This window comes from Cryptomeria japonica, chromosome 9 (assembly GCF_030272615.1).
Source record: "Cryptomeria japonica chromosome 9, Sugi_1.0, whole genome shotgun sequence".
Lineage (NCBI taxonomy): Eukaryota > Viridiplantae > Streptophyta > Pinopsida > Cupressales > Cupressaceae > Cryptomeria > Cryptomeria japonica.
This window is the reverse complement of record NC_081413.1, coordinates 647105896-647121786: the sequence shown is the minus strand read 5'-3', so window position 1 is coordinate 647121786 and position 15891 is coordinate 647105896. Positions and strand designations below refer to the sequence as shown.

The 15891-nt window shown below is 37.4% G+C and overlaps 1 protein-coding gene across 3 annotated transcripts in view; it reads right to left on the bottom strand.

The window, feature by feature from the left end:
* The window catches only part of LOC131066729 (ATP-dependent DNA helicase Q-like SIM), a 287762-nt gene extending 272088 nt beyond the window's left edge, over positions 1–15674 (bottom strand). For all 3 annotated transcript variants that reach the window (XR_009358846.1, XM_058001560.2, XM_058001562.2), the window contains exon 1: positions 15522–15674. The gene's annotated coding sequence lies outside the window, so the exon portion shown is untranslated. The remainder of the gene's footprint in view (positions 1–15521) is intronic.
* Between the last annotated feature and the right edge of the window lie 217 nt (positions 15675–15891).

Below are 15891 nucleotides of genomic sequence, written 5' to 3'. Positions count from 1 at the left end.
CAAATGAAATTTGAGATTGTTAAGCCTCATGGAAAAATCCTCTGGATGGCTTCACAAAGCTCAACTTTGATGAACCTCTTAGGTAAAGCAAGTATCGATGCCTTCGTCAAAGATGCATAAAGGTAGGTCATCAAAGGTACAGCTTTTTCCCTAAGGCTTAGAATGAACAATGAATTAGATATGGAAGCCCTACTTAAGGAAATCAAGCTTGTGTCAGCATGATCCAAGGGATGTTTTGGTATTTCCAATGAGCTTGAATGGTTTAGAAGAGTTAAATGACACTTTCATATGTTATTCTTAGCTTCTGGTTTGGGCTCCAAGATTCTTGGAGAGAGAGTCTATTTTTAGTAAGTCACCCAATCAGGCCCGTTTATCATCTTTCATTATCGGGATCACTCCTGTGCTGTCGGATTTCAATTCCAATGCTTTTCGGCCATTTTCGCAAGTCGGTTGTCCTATTGGCTATAGTTTAATTAAATTTACTAAGGTTACTATTTTAATTAAAATTGTTTAATGAGCACCTTAGTGTTATAGCTCATGGGAACCGAGATGAGAAGTTTTAAATCGTGTGATATGGTGAGAATGTAAAAGGCTATAAGCTTTGAAATCCTCTACCCCATAAAATGGTCTTTTCTAGAGATTGATTTTCAAGGAGCTCAAAGCTTACTCAAGTGAAGAACAACCAAAGGAGAATACAAAGACGGTGCACTTTGAGACAAAGATTGACAAGCAGGAAGATGCACATGTGGAAGAAGAGTTAGATGTATCTGAGGATGGAGAAGAAGAGGGTTTAGAGAGTTTAGATGATTTGCGAGATGAACACACAGAGGAAGATGAATAGGCAGAGCCCATTACTCCTACCTTGAGGAGATCCACCAGCCAACAAAATCCAATTGACAAGTATAGCCCACTAGATTCTCGTTTTGTATTTACTTTGTTAAGTATTGGCAATGAATCTAGATCTTTCAAGGAGTCTCTCTCTTCGAAGGAAAGTGAGTCTTGGATGTCGGCCATGCAGAAGAGATGATGGCCTTGGATAGATGTAGGGGATCTTATCAATTTGCCCAAAGGAAGGAAGCCCATTGGATGCAAGTGTGCATATTTTTAAAAAAATTGGAGACAGTCAAATAGAGTGGCACAAGGCCAGACTAGTGGCCAAAGGTTACTCCCAAAGAGGAAGTTGATTTTGGTAAAAAAAATTATCCTGTTGCTAAATTGACTTCTATTGGATTCCTATCGTCTATTGTTGCTGCTTGTAATTTTGAAATGGAGCAAATATATGTTAAAACTGCTTTCTTGCATGGGGAACTTGAGGGAGAGATTTATAAGAGACAATCTAATGGTTTTGTTGTGAAAAGAAAAGAATAATTGGTTCGAAACAATCACCTAAGATGTGCCACTAGAAGTTTTATGTTTTTGCATTGAAGTTGATGAGTTAAACAAGGAGAGAGGAGGATCAATGTGTTTATATTAAGGCTATTGATGCTCACATACTAATTATTGTATTGTATGTTGATGACATGTTGTTTATTGGTAATAGTAAGGTGATGATTAGTGAACTCAAGGCTCAACTTTTTGGCACATTTGATATGAAGGATTGGGGGCGGCAAAATACATTCTTGGGATGGGGATCAATAGAGATAGGGTTCACATAAAGCTTTACTTAAGCCAAAGCAAGTATGTTGATACTGAATTGCAGAGGTTTAATATGCATGACTGATTCCATTTCTGGTTGGTAAAAAATTGAGTTTGAACATGTGTTGGAGTTTGATGATGAGTTTAGGGATATGTCTAAGGTTCCTTATGCTAGTGCCATTGGAAGTTTCATGTATGCAATGGTTTGCACTAGACCATATATTGTCTAAAGGGTGGGAGTTCTAAGCAAGTTTGTGTCTAATCCTAGTAGACCATCATGATTCACTATTACTCTACACCTTATCATTCAAAGAACAAGGAGATGAGAATTCATCCAAGAAGAAGAATCAAAAGAAGGATTTCAAGTCATCCCAAAGGAAGAAATGTCAAACAGCCCTGAAGATACAAAGTTAGAAAGTGAAGAGCACTTTGAAAAGGTGTTACCATCAATGGCAACCACTAGAAGAAATTTTTGAAGATCAGCTTATCAAGGAAACTCTCATTTTTTAAGACATGCTTATGAAGCGTCACAAAGATGCTTGGTTTATGCAAGATATTGAGCCTGTTGTCACCACGGAAGCAAAGAATGAAGAGCAATTCGAGGTTGCACTAGTTCCATTCCTAAGGATTCAAGAAGAACCAAAAAGTGAGAATTTGCATATCAAAGATGCCAGTGGAATGATTCATCAGCAATGGCGACCTCCTGAACTAACTGGCAATCTCTCCTCCTATGATGCACTGGTAGACAAGAAAGCAAGCACTTCCATTCAAGCAAGAATTTCCATCTGAGCACAAACAACACCAAGTTGTCTCTTTTTGTAATCCTAGCTTTGGAAGTTATTATGATTTTTGATTATGGTGGTTTGGGAAAACAACTTGCATCTGGATTGACCATGGACCTGATGAGTTGCCTCAATTGATCATTTTGAGTGAATTTTTGCTTGAGTATGAGAAACTCATTGTGAGAGCCTACCTTTCCAAGTTCAAAGATCAGTTGGCCCACCTCCGAACCATTACGGTTGCCATGCTCCTGTTGCATAACTTGAGAAATTTTGTTAAGTCATGTACATATGTCGCTTCTGTGAGTCGTGTTCGTCTTAAGAGTCTTGTATATAGCTTAGAGTAGGTTTTCTTTCCGCATGCTTTAGTTTGGAGGTTTTGTCGAGCTAGGTTATTAATTTGCCTTGAGCCATTTGACTCATGATTCTTCAGTAGCTCAAGTAGTTTAGTTGTTTGTTTTCTTTAGCTTAGTTTTCTTTAGTTTAGTTTGCTTTAGAGTCAGCCATTTTGCTTAGTTTAGGTGTCCTAAGTGGGAACCTTTGTTTGTGAGAAAGGCATTTGCACTTGCACATTTTGGATCTTATGTTCGGTCCATTTCTTGGATATTTATTCATGAAGTACTTAAGAATCCGAGGTTATTCCTCTCCAGATTCATCATTTGGTTAGGATTTGTACTTGACTCGGAAGAGAATCATTTATTGTGTCTTGATACCAACATCTTTTGATTACTAAATTTTTACACGCTTAATCTATTGCTCTAAGTTATTGTGGTTTACTAGATGAAGTCGTGGCTAGTGAAAAATCTTAAATCCAACTTCAACGCCACTGTAATTCTCAAACCCAAGTGAGCTTCATTGCTTATGTGCCAGAGTGTGGAAAATATGTGAAAAAGAAAGCAGTATCAAAAGAGAAAAAATGAGAAAGAAAAGAAAAGAAGAAACGATGAAACAAAAAGGAAATATCGAAGTGTTTGGCTTTGGGAATATGTGAGTAACTCCATCGGGGCTATGGACGCCCGACTGGCAATGGAGCAATGTTCGTTAGATTTACAATGATAACATTGTCGGGGCTATAGACGCTCGCTGGCAGTGAGGCTCTATCCAGGATGCTTATGAAGTTTGGATAACTAGGTAGCTATTCACAACGGATCCTAGCAGTCACATTGTTCTTGTGAGAGGAAATGAATACATTTGCACACACATGGGTAATCGAAGACTAGGTGCCTTAATCTGGTTTGAGATTCTTCTTCCTCCTTGAGTATGCTTTGTAGTCTCTTGATAAGTTGAATTGAATTTTCCGAAGGTTCTAAGTGTGGATTGAGTTTTTGTCTTTGAAATGTTCAAGAACATTTATTTGAGGTGGCGCCAGATGTTGTGACGTTTTCACACATCGCACCATTGCAAATGGGGACCCCCACTTTTCTTTGCCTTCTAAGTTGTCTAGTCTTTTAGCTATTAGCCTTTCATTTTGAAGAAGTGTAGTATCCCAATTCGCTTAGATGTAGTCAGGACAAGTCTATCTCTTCAAGATGAAGACGAGCACAATGCCTCCTTTACCCAACTAAGCTACCGACCTGCCTCTCCCAACATTGCCAGTGGGTGCCTATGCCTGATCACTTCCCATTGCCATCTCACACCTTCCACTTCCATTCCCTTCCATCTCCCTTCCATCCCCCCTCATTTGTATTTTCTTCCTTTCATTTTTTCCCTTCCCTTAGCCTATCTTCCTCTAATCTTCCCCCCCCCCAACTTCATATTTATCTCCCATCTTATATCTCCCACTTACCATTTCCTACCTTCTTACCTCCCACATCATCCTATCGTAAACCTCCAACCTCCATTTCTTATACCCTAACTCATACCTTACATCCTAAACCTCCCTTTATTTCCCTCCTCACTAATCCCTTCCCTACCCCCTGTCCCTATCCTAACCTACCCCTCTTATCCTAACCTCACCCCGTATCCCTTCATTTCCCCCATGGATTTCCCTTACCGCACCTTATAACTCCCTCCTTGCCACGGTGTCACCTCTTATCCCGCTCCCTTCTTACCGCCTTCCCCTTAATCCCTTCACAACGTGGCATTGCTGGCCCACCATAAACTCTAAGATGGAGAGTTAAAGTTTTTTAAGAACGCTTTTGTTCTAACGTAGCATGCTGGCCCACCGAACTTTAATTTGAAAATGTTTTTTCCTTTAAGGAGTGTGATTTCCTTTGACCCCATGTATGGTATTGTTTGGGCCCCACGAAACTTTAAAGGAGGGAGCAAAAATGTTACAAAGGCATTTACAATCCCACTTCAAACCACCAATCAGATCAGCAACATAAAGAAATACACTTGTCTCTTGGCAAGAGGTGATATAGGGAAAAATTGAAAATCAAAAATTTGGCCAAGGCATGAGAATGATCTGGGCTGTCATTGCCTTTGGCACCCTTTGTCATTATTTTCGACACCCCCTGTCATTGCTTTTGACAACCCATCCTTTGATCGCAATGAGTTACGAATGAAAGCAATTTTATGTGTTGCAAAGCTCGATGATCTTATGGGGATTGATTGCAATGCATTTAATGTGACGCCTTGTATTCATTTAACAAGACTTGATTTAAAATTGAAAATAATTATCAATTTGCAATCAAGGTGCTTCCATTTAAAAAAGTAAAAATGATGATTCCACGATATTAAATGGTTGCAGTCAATTCCAATTGCTAAGGATTTAATTATAATCGTCAAATGCTTGTGATGAGGTATCAACCTCTCTAAAAAGCTATAAGTTTGTATTGATCATTTCATTTGATCAATACGAAGATCGATACTGCCTCTCCCCTTTATATGACAACGAATTATCTTCATTCACCAGTGAATTCATCCTGGAGATGGCAACTTTCTGATCAGGATCAGATCATAAGTAACCATGGCGAAGTCTATCTTTGGCAAGATATTGGGTTCTCCTTCAAACGATTTTGATTGGAAGAAGGTGACTATGATTTTAGAACAGTGATTGTGAAGCCCAGCGATTTCATTTAAATAGCGATGGGAGATCATCATCTTTCACATACGGCAATTACCTCTTGAGCAACGGTGGATTCATTCTACATGCAGCAATCCAATTTTGATACAGCGATTCACAATGAAGTAACTTCATTCTGATCAACAGCTATCCATTTACAAGGCAGTGGTCAAAGGTAGTATGAAAGGGAAGGCATTCAAAGTCTAAAGATTGATCAACAATTGGCTCCCCTCTAGTTTTTATCATTGGACAATGGCATAGTCTTTTTCCAAACACTTGGAATCTGATCTCCATCGAACTTGGAAAGAGATGGTTGCGCCTACATCAACAACCTGATAGGACCAGTGAATTAGAGGAATGCGATAATTTGTTTAGGTTACACCAAGATTGCAAACAAACAGTGAATTCACCAAAGGGTGATTAAGGGGTAGCGACTTTCAATTTGAAGGGCAAGGGCGAATATCAAGGTGGCGGCTTTGATGGTTGCCACAGCGAATATAGCTTATTGACAGCAAATAAAACTCCAAGGCCAGCGATGCAAATTTCAAATACATACTGTCATAATTCCCATCCAAAATTACAGCGAATTACCTCTTGGAAAGATCGATTTGGGCACAGTAATATCTACAGATATATTGAGGCAAGTATTAAATTCATATCAAATTGACAAAAGTTCAGCGATCAGCCAGAGAAAGCCAACAAATTCAAATTTCAGTTTATAATAAGGCAATTCACAGGGTTGAAGAGTATGGCGGGAGCACGATTGACCCTCATCAAGCATTCCAGAGATGAATATCAGCTCCAAGATCAAGAATGACGTTGCATCATGTCAAAGACAAGGTCCGTTCTAGACAAGAACACAATCCATCCAAGGCAAAGACAGGGTCTAATGCAAGCAATCAGCATGAAGAGTAATAAAAAGCAACATCAAGGCAAAGGAGTAACTATCAACATCAAGCGTTCAGGATGGAAATTTTCACAAATCTTGAATTTCCATCGAAAATCCAAGAATCATTGTCAGTATAGCCAGATGGAAGCTCCAAAATGCAAGTGATCAAGACAAGCGATGGTTTAGAAAGAGTTAATCAAAGCTAGAGGTTCAACTTGAACAAAGTCATCATCACATCAGGAGCTTGATGATGTTGAGTATCAAGAGATATGCTTCATTCATTTACAACTACAACTTGTGATGAGTTACAAAGATTGAGCAAGCTGAGGTGGCGCCCCGTCATCACATCCAATCAAGACAAGGCGTTCAATGAACCCGACTCATCCTAGAAAGAAAATAACTACCACGTGGGAACAAAGTTCTATGCACCTACCCCTACCATCTATTGGTTGAATTTTCAAGAAAGGGCATGTGTCCCATCAAATGTAATTATCATTGGTCAAGCATTAAATGCTTTGCAATTAATTAGGGTTTCTATCTTTCGATCTTGGCCATTGATTGTGAATCGATTTGAGCCATTGAATTGTAATGAAAGCACTATATAAGGCTCCACTTCTTCATTTGTAAAGGTTAATAATGGTGGTTCAATAATAGTGTGAATAGTAGAGTAGAAAATAATTAGAGTAGGAGAAGGCAAAGATTGTTACATTGTTGCAAATAAGAATGTAAACTTCATTGAAGAAATGGTGAAATTCATATGTTGATTCAACAATTTGCATGGTCTCTACTTCTCAATTTGATTTTCATGTTGTTTAGAAGAATACAAGACTTGGTGTATGATCAATGATGAAATTCGTATGTCCATACTACTAACACCTTGCCAATGGTAAAGTGCCATGCGTAGTCAATTGGAATCATTCAACTTAAGCTTAACTTCAATTACTATTCATCATTGATATGCATCAACTTGATGGTGTCTATGCTTGTGGTGGCGATTTGAAAATCATAAAGCTATCCTTAGGAGATTGCACTAGCCTTGTGGAGATGTCCATGGCATGTCAAAGCAAGACTTAGTTGAATTCCACCAAAGATTAGATCTTCCTAAACCCTATCCTTTTTCCCTTTTTTTCAATCAAATTAATCCCACATTCCAGCATCTTTCGAGCATTTAGGCATTCGACATAAGTCCACCTTATGAAACCAGCAATATCACATCATACACAACTGAGTCTATCCAAGAGCACGTCAAGACTTGACATTCGAGAACCTTGGAGTCGTCCCACCTGATCACACAACTTAGCATTTGGGAGTCTTTGTTCAAGAGAGGATAGAATACTTAGTATTTTATTCTGTGTTGCATAGTGTGTAAAAACACAATCAACATGACCTAACCCCACCTTGCTGCTCATAGCTTTTTAGAGCCAAAAAGAGGGTCTAACCCCATCTTGCTACTCATAAGCCATTTAGAGCCAGAAAGTGGGCCTAACCCATCTTTCTGCCCATAAACCATTTAGAGCTGAAAAGTGGGCCTAACCCCATCTTGCTACTCATAAGCCATTTAGATCTAGAAAGTGGATCTAACCCATCTTGCTGCTCATAAGCCATTTAGAGCCAAAAAGTAGGCCTAACCCCATCGTTCTATCCATTTTGAGCTAGAAAGTGGGCCTAACCCCATCTTTCTACCCATAATTCATTTTGAGTCAAAAAGTGGGCCTAACCCCATCTTTCTATCCATTTTGAGCCAAAAAGTGGGCCTAACCCCATCTTTCTACTCCCATATTACTTTACAATCTGGTATAAAGTTCCTCTTATATCTGCCCAAGACAAGCCTCCAATTATTGGCAATATTCTTCTATGCAATATTCTTCTCTTTGTTGCATGTGACTTTTAATCTTCAATGCTCATACAATGCATGCCACATACTTGCACTCCTTACCCACTTCAACAAATGAATTGAATCTACCTTTTATATCTTCCGAGTATCTTTTCATTAAAAAAAGGTTGACTTTTTAACAACCAATAGTTGTGTTTTTTATCTAATAAATCAGATTGCTTTTTGTTAATTAAACTATTTCTCTTTAAGCATGATAGCTCCTTTCAAGGATAGTTCGATCTTAGGATAGTTTCTCTTTTATGAATCGCTGTCCCCCCTTTTTTAACAAATAAATTACATTAGCATCACATCTCTTCATGAATCGGCACTCTTGGGTTATGAGTCTTGCACATAATGAGTTAGTCAACCGCTTGTTTACTGCTTAATATAATTGATTGTCTATAATCACAAGACACTGCTGTTTTGTACTATCGCTGGCCAAGATAGACATATCGGTGCATAATTAAGTGTCCCTGTTCATACTTAAGAATGGATCACTGTTCATAGAATGAAATCGGTGTTGGTTATTTGATCACTGTATTATTAACATAGATCATAGTCATTACAATCCTGACTTCAGATTGGGGGTCAAGGTTGATGTCTTAGTCGATAGTCACAAGGTTTTGGTCGCTGCTTTGTATTGCATTATTCTTGGAGTCTGTTCGCTGTCATACACTTCCTTCTAATTTTTGTCTTTGCTTCCTTTTACTGACATATAACCACCACCTTTGTTACATATTAAATCACCTTACCTTTGTATTGGTAGTTTGTGTCAACACAGAGTTCAGGCTTGCTCTTTAATCATTGTCTGCCCATCAAATTGCTGCACACTCTAAACTGCACTTTATTAATAATTAGTCAAAGATGAATTCGGCTAAGTTGCATCAACTATTCTCTGTCCCTCAGGCTGGCAGGAACAGTTCTCTAATACCAATTGTAATGTCTGTAATGTCCCCTTTTGGGACGACACTAAATCTTGCCTAATATACTTGTAGGGTTATAGCAAGTTATGTATATTCAGTCTGCTGTAGCAATTTGAACAGATTCATTCAATGTTGTTTCCCTCTTTAAATGCACAGATCTGCTGTTTACATCAATCTGATCTGCTACCTATACTCAGATATATATGTGTGTATGAGAATCCTTTCTATTCCTGAGGTCTGATTCTCTGATTATTGATATAATGTTTCCTCTTCTTTTCCTTCGATGCCTGTTTTATTATTGTAGATTTGTATTTGTGTTCTAATCTCTTTGATAAATGTTCATATCAATCTTCCAGATTTTCTTCTAATTCTGATTTAGGTCTGCTCCTAAATCTGTTTTTAATGCTTCAGATATTTTGTTCTACTCCATGGATCCTACCTTCTCAAATGAAAACGTCTCCACTTTATATCCTCCAATGTAAGGGAGAGTCACACCTCTTCTTAATGGTCACAACCTTTCACAATTACCACCCTTCGAAAGGGTCACAACTTTTCATCATTGCTACCCCTTTGAAAGAGTCGCTTCCTTATCTTCTTCCCATTAATGCTTCCTTAATTCCTTTGCTCCCTTCTTTCTTCCTTTTTCCCCTTTTTTCCAAATGAAGTTCTCTCATCTCCCTTTTATCTCATGTTTGAGGGAGTCCCAACTTTTCATTTCATGCCTTTTGACCATTCATTAAACTTAACTAAATTTTAATTATATTAAGTTTTATTTTTGTTCTTTTATATTTTAATTTATTATTATTTATTAATAAATCCTATTTCAACAAGGGAACATTACCCCTAAATCTTGCCTTTACAATTATCAAAGTTTGCTGGTTTCCTTTCTTTGATTCTAAAATCAGTTTATTATGCTTCTTAGATGGATTGCTTGTTCTCTTCCTCGTTCCATATCTCCCCCTTCAAATGAAGTTCTCTTTTTCCCTTTTATATCTCATGTTTGAGGGAGTCACAACTTTTCATTTCATGCCTTTTGACCATTCATTAAACTTTACTAAATTTTTATTATTTTAATTTTATTTTTATTCTGTTATATTTTAATTTTATTATTAGCATTTATTATTAAATCCTATTTCAAAATGGGGACATTACAGAAACAACACTTGTTTTCCCTCTCTCAGTTTGCTATAAATTGGAGTGCCATAGCATAGTAGTTTTGTATGAGTAATTTGTAGGTATCCAGGTGTTGTCGGGTTTGGTTAGAGAACTGAAGTGTATTATTATTGTTCTCTCTCTTTCGAAGATTAATAATATACTTGCCCTCTTTCTCTTGTGGAGTTTTTTCCCAAAAGGTTTTCTACATGTACATTCAATGTCTTATTGGTTTCCTGATTTTTATATTATGATGAATGTTGCAATCACTCTATTATTTCAGATTTGGTAATCTATTTTCAGTAAAGAAGTTAAAATTGCAAGCTTTCTTCACCTTATTTTCAACATTAATGAGTTAAAAAAACATGATAACTTGTATTTGTCTAATAAATAATGTGCTTTTGAATACTCTGTGTCTGCATAATCAACTAAATGAAGTGAATGGAATTTGATTACCTTTTAAGTTGGTGTTTGTTTATGTATACACGTTGAGTATAGGCCAACACATGTGGGTTCAATGTAATCCTTATGTGTTTGTGAAATTCAATTCAAGACCTATAGGACTCTATGTATAGGCTCATGGCTCACTTGACTATATATGTAGGTCCAGTTGACCAATATTTGTGAACCCCCTATGATGTGTAGATTATTGCATTTGACTATAAGACCCCCATAGGTCATAAACGAGTCTGATACAGGTACAGTTAGTTAGCTGTCACCAATATTGTGCAATGAACGCCTCAAGCTACTTGCCGTATCTTGAAGATTTGTAAAATCATGGGCCTGAGCTTTCTTATTCTTCTAAAAAGATAGTTTCAAATTTGGATTCTATCAGAGTTTCTTATTCTTCTTTACTGGCTTCTCATTCTACATATAAAAGTTGAAGGAGCTCAAACTTGATTCCTATTTCTTCAAACAAATCTTTATTTTCTTCAACTATTGCTTTTAGCTTGAATTCTTTGAAGAATTTTTCTATGTAAGGCCTTGAAGCTTTTGAAGTTGAAGCTTTGGCCTTTGGAATTTTAACCCTAATGATTCTTCTTATATGCTGCTCTTCAACTAATACCACAGCTTTTTGTTCTTCATCAAAACCATCCTTTTAGCTTGGGTGACTCTTTCTTTTTGAAATTAACTCTGCTTTTTTCAAGTTTCTTGGAGACATTATCAATTATGGCCTTTTCGCTAGCAACTTCTTCAAGAATTCTTTGTTGCTCATTTGCTTGCTCATTGCAGCCATAGTTTATAGTTGCTTCAATCCTAATTTGACTAGTAGCCATTGAATTAATGCTGGTCTTATTCTTCTTTGGTTATGGGCCATTCTGTAATCTCAGAATAAGTACTAAGATTTTGGCTTCCTATTGTATTGACATATCTGTGGATTTATTACACAATTGCTAGTGTATTGCTTGCATCATAGGCAATATCATCTATATTGTCTTCCACAGAAATTTGCCATTGTGCAATCCAAATTCTCTAAGTTTAAGAGTTCTTTGGAGTTTTGCCAATCATCATACATAGGTCTAGCTTCATATCTAACCCATAGCTTAGCCTCTTCATTTAAAATAGTGAAGCATTCTAAAGTGGGCCATTTACCTAGGAAACAACCAGTAAGCTTTTCACTTTTATTATCGATTTCAAGCCCAAATATAGTTCTTCTTTCATCAATTTCCTGGGAAACTTTTCTAGGGAAATGGTGAAGTTTGATATAAATTTACAAACGTTGTCTTTACTGACTATTCCTTTGAGCTGAGAAACTATGACTTGTTCCAAAATATTGCATCTAGTATATCCATTAATGTAGCAAGGTATTCCACACCTACATCATAGTTGAATTGCAGATATACTATGGTATCTACTTGATAAAAGTGAACTTGAAAGAAACAATTTTTGCATCGCCTTCTAACATCATCAAAAACAACAAATTAAGGTAAGTTGGCCTAATACCAATTCCTTTTACCATAATATTTACTTAACTATGCTTTAACAGTTCTAAGCATTTTTTCTTTTGTACTCTTTTGAGGACATAAATCACTAACATTTACTTCGGAAATCTGAATGAACCATCAGGATCAATAACAATTTTTTTATCTTCACAGAAGAAATTTAATATATTTATGTTTTAGGTACTTGAATCAACTGAACTTCTTGCCAAGATATCAAATTCAGAAATAAATTTACTTACTTGATAAATTTGATGAAAATATCCAGAGTTTTCAATGTTTCGCTGTTCTAGGTACTTGAATCAACTGAATGTCTTCTGATGACTTATGGTTGCCCTAAACACAGCTTTCCTGGCCCTCAAAGCAAGTCTTATTTTTGTAATCTTCACAGCTACTCAAGTTACTCTGCTCTGGCTATATTGATCAAACTTGATTTAAATAAGAAAACATTAGCATGTGACTTTGATACCATTTTAAGGATAGCTTTATAGAAATGGCATGCAAGACTCGAACATGACACGCAAGATTCTTTATTAGTTCCAACTCTTCCTTCATATGGGTGCATCAATATGGGATCAAGGCATGCAAATAAAGATGGCACTTGCTTTTTGTAATTACCCTAACAAATTAATTCTCCATCCCAAGCACTTGGATTGCCATTCACCAAATCAAGTGGTAGGTAAGAATCCTCACATCTTGGGCACCATTTTGAGAGGGAAAGTGATTGTAATTAAATTTGCAAATTGGTGAAGATCAAAGATTGTGTCCTCCTCTACAACTAAGAAGCCAAAAGTTAGAGCCAACAAACAAAATGGAAACAAAACATATTTGGTTAATATTGATTGCTCCATTCTCCAAGATGCTCCTACTTTAGACTAACACATTTTCCATTGTTTCAGGGAATGTGACAAGGCAGCAGACTTTCTCACTAATATTGGCATGGACCAGCTCCCATTCTCAGCCTTGGTAGAGTGATAAGGCAGATGTGCGGGAGGGCCCCCCACCCATACTAAATATTGACCTTTCTTCTCCCCCTCAAGGGGATTGCCCCCCAATTCTCTTTCACCATCTATTGTAGTTGCTTGGATCTGATTAGATTCGCAAAGGCTTAGGCAAATATGTTTGCCACCTACGAGGGAAAAATTTATGAGCAGTCCTAAATATTAATTATCAACGATGAATATTGCTCCTTTTACATGGCAATTGCATAGGTTTAGCCAAAGGCAATGTGAGGCACACGTGCCTTTTCCATTTAGTGGCATGTGTGTAAAGAACTGTTGCAAATTCCTTCTTCTTTTACAATGTTTTGGTAGTTTGTTCTCTTTATTTTTTGTGCAGATTATTTTGAGGCTCAGCCATCACTCCGGGTAGAAATGCAGATGTGTGGAGGTGGCATGCAAGATTTTCTGTATAGAAGAGTCATTTTGGATCAGATGCTAACCAACACTGTCTCAGTTTTGGTCCTGGAAACGTTTAAGTTTATCAAATTGATCCTAGGTCAAGTTGGTATTGGCAAAACAAGGGTTTCTAAAAGTTGGGAATCTATTATATCAGATTTAAGGGAAAAATTGAAGGATACAGTCCTGGGAAGTAGGAACCATAGTTGAGGAATGAACTTTTCATAGGGTGCTCCAAATGGTGGAGTATATTGTTGTCTGTGAAAGTTGGGAGAAGGATGTTATCAAGTACAAAGAGGCTTAGGATAGAAGCATTGCAGTGGAAACACAAGCCCTACAAAGAAGATTCAAACATTTTTTTCTCAGAAAAATAATCTACTGCCTTCTGTAAAGATTTAGCAATGTATGTTAATAGCATGAGAGTCCATCGGAAGGGTTGGTTGACATGTCTAGTCTGTTCAAGCAGTCTGAGCTGTCAGAGGATGGCTCTGTATTATTCTGCTAGGAGGACTTTCTTGGAACCTAGGGTGCAATTTCATTTTGCAGAGGAATTTGAAGTTAAATGTGTTGCCATCAAGGAGGGTGGTAGTACTGTTCAGGCTACTCTTGCGGCAATTTCACTGTAACAATATTGAAAATGCACCTTTCAAACAATCTGTCGGTCTATCAGAAATAATGAGACACAGAAATCATTTCCTCCTTAATTCGATATGACTACACCGAGGGCAATCCCTTCATCTAGTTCAATCAGATTTAAAGGAAATGGTATCACTATTATAGGAAATGGTAAGAAAATCCGCAAGACAATAAGAAAAAGGATATATCATTCTTTTGAAGTCACTGATCCTGGCCCAAAAAGAGAGTTGATCAATGCTGGCATTGGCTAGAAGATCAGTTGCTTTGTTGCACTCACTAAAGCAATGGACAAAGATAATCTCCTCAAAAAGATCATACAGAAAACAGGCCTCTGACAATATGTTATTGAGATTCCAATCATTTCAGGCCGCTTTTGCTCAAGCCAACAATAATCGACTTGCTGCAACCCAGCGAGGCTGTTAGGCCAAACTCTTAAGACTCTTTAGGACTGCCTCAACTTACACTTCATTATTGGGAGTGGTTTCGCCCGAAAAAAGGAGCCTCCTCTCATAAACTGCCCAGATGAAGATAGAACCAAAACCCCGGCGCCAGCCAAAATGGGGTTTCCCCTAACCGCTCCATCAAAATTCAGTCTGAAGAAACTCTCTGCTTCTCAAAATTCATTTGCAGATTACCCCATAAACAGAGGACCACCGGTATATACTAGAAGCATGCTTCCTTGAAAAAATTACAGAAGAGGGCGCCTATCCTTTTCCTCCATATTTTCAACAAGACCATAGGGTGAGAAACCTAGGGAAACTTATACGAAGAAATTGAGACCCTATAGCAAATTTATTACATTTAGGTTGTAATATTATTGCCTCTGGCAGGCTTTGAACCCTATCATTGTCTTCACCAAAATGTCCGAGCAGGCTACTTCCTATTTGAAGATACTATTTAGGAAGCATACGGATCCGTGGCGCCTCATGTAAGTAGAAGAAATGGCACACGATCCTCTTGGCATCTGCGTCTACAACGACTTGTTGGGGCCGCAATGAAAAAAGCAAAAACGCCTTCTACAGGACACCGATGATTGTTTATCTGAAAAGAATAAAAGAGGAGGGCGAAACGACAGAACAAGAGAATGAAGAAGAAGAAGACTGTTTCCGACAAATTTTGAAGCCGACGCCAAAAGGATCGTGTGCCATTCCTTCTACTGACATGAGGCGCCATCGGCCGGTAAGTAGTATAAATTATAATTGGGTTTTCAGCTGCTCCTCATAAAAACAGAGATCTATTTGAGAAGAAGTAGCAGAAAAAAATGAAGGGCTTCGTGCAAAATTATCTTACCATCGACAATTACGCCATACAGACCGTTGATCTTGGATTTCTGCTTTGTATCTTCGAGCTTTGCCGCCGATGGCAAAAGGAAGACCTTGGCGAGTAAATTAGTTTAGAAAGTTGTCCATTGTAACTCGCACTTTATTTTAAACATACCCAAAGGAGATCTTATTCTAATCGTGTTTTACAAGAACAAGATCGTAGTATTAAAAGGTTTTAAGAAAATCATTTTTTAAAAATACTTAAATTAATTTTTTTTTTTAAATTTAATGAATAGGGAGATGGATTCTATTCATTTAAGAAAAAAGTGTCACATAACTGCTAGTATTTGCCTTTTTAGTATTGTAATAATAATTTATTTTTTTGTTTAGAGTTAGGT